The sequence below is a fragment of the Drosophila montana genome, unplaced genomic scaffold (assembly GCF_035044405.1).
Source record: "Drosophila montana isolate Dmon_TW-CO22-7 unplaced genomic scaffold, ASM3504440v1 contig_1409_1, whole genome shotgun sequence".
NCBI classification, from domain to species: domain Eukaryota; kingdom Metazoa; phylum Arthropoda; class Insecta; order Diptera; family Drosophilidae; genus Drosophila; species Drosophila montana.
The window spans coordinates 636827-638323 of NW_026996361.1; the positions used below are offsets into that span (position 1 = coordinate 636827).

Here is a 1497-nt window from a genome sequence, read left to right on the forward strand (position 1 = left end):
TATTTATAAACGTTGTTATTATATTTTGTGAGGGCCAAACACAAAAAAACGCATTTTTATTGATTCAATTTTTCGAATATCCGGTTAGTGGGCAAAGGGTATAACAAAGTCAAGAACAGGCTTTTGTTGGGGCATTCCTAATGGATTTCTTGGCATAATTAACCCAAACTGGGCAGGGTCAGAGGATTGCGAGCACTGCGAAAGTGTTGATGGTACGGCACGTGGTAAAGGAAATGCCAAATATATATATATATATATATAAGCCAAGTCATGCGTGGCAATTTCACAATGGCAGCTGCGTCCATAACAATACGGCTTGGCCTTAACTTGCTGCCCCTCGGGCGGGTCCGGGAAGCCTCATTCAATGACATTTCTCATGCGTGTGAATTTATGGGCTCCCGAGCCCAAAACAAAATTTCTTAAGCTAGCCATTTTAAAGGCAACCCTCGGAAGTACTTTAATTATTTGCAATCGTCTAAAGTCAAAGTTTTTGCCACACATAAATCATTTCCCTTAAGCATTTATGTTATTTATAAAAAAAAATGTTTATTGTATTTTCCGTAGAATTTGCAGCAGCTTCTCTAAACCAGAGCCAGTGGTCGTAAGCACGCCTGGGAAATGTCGTAATAGCGCCGCTGCTCCAATATAAAATACATGAAACACACACACACACTCAGACACTTTGTTGAATATCTATGGGCAAAAGTATCTGTTTCAATTTGCATATCTTTGATTTGCTTCAGTTCAGTTTGGCTTGTCACTTGTGCCGGCAAAACTTACAGAGCAGCTGTAGTTGTGGCCACTTTCCCTCTAGTTGTTGTTGTTGCTGCTCCCTGCTCCCTGCATAATTCTCCAAGGACACACAACAATGCCACAAAGTTTGGCGCTAAGCTTAAGAGTTTTTTGGCCTCAGCCTACGGGACTGTGGGCCAGTCCTGCCGTGCCTCTGCCGTGTGGCTTTACAGCCAATATGCGTTGCTAATACGTAAAAACCATTCATTATGAATTATACATACGCGTGCTGGGCTCGAGTCACACACCCACCATCTTAGCTATGCGTGCCCAGGATAAATTTGGCTCCCAAAAGGAACTGCATATGTGTCCGTGTGTGTCTGTGTTTGGGTATTGTAATTGTGAGCTTTGGCCTTGGCTTTCGCTTGTCTTGGCCCAAGACACTTGGGCCATGACAACAATCCCCTGGCTAGCAGTTTAGTGTGGCTAATTTTCAGCGGAGATTTTCTCGGCCAACTTGATTAGAATTGATGAACTTCATGTGAGTGCGGTTTCAAGGGTTAGGCTAATATACCCTGTAACCATAAAATAAATAAATGAGCGAGCACAATCGGAATTTTCATTTTTCTCTCAATATTTTCGCAACTGTTCATCCGATCTTATCTAACCACATATATTCGTAAAATTTTTGAGTAGCAGTGAATTTACTTCAGAATGCGAACCTGAGAAGTGATTACAGGGTATGTCCTAGTCCAGAGTGCTGTT

General features: G+C 42.0%; 1 long non-coding RNA gene across 1 annotated transcript; it reads right to left on the bottom strand.

The window, feature by feature from the left end:
• Window positions 1-559: 559 nt before the first annotated feature.
• Window positions 560-1253, bottom strand: LOC135429432 (uncharacterized). The gene is made up of 3 exons (XR_010436421.1): window positions 1017-1253; window positions 781-978; window positions 560-693 (listed from the first exon to the last, which is right to left on the bottom strand). It is a non-coding gene; the product is annotated as an uncharacterized LOC135429432 (long non-coding RNA).
• Window positions 1254-1497: the final 244 nt, after the last annotated feature.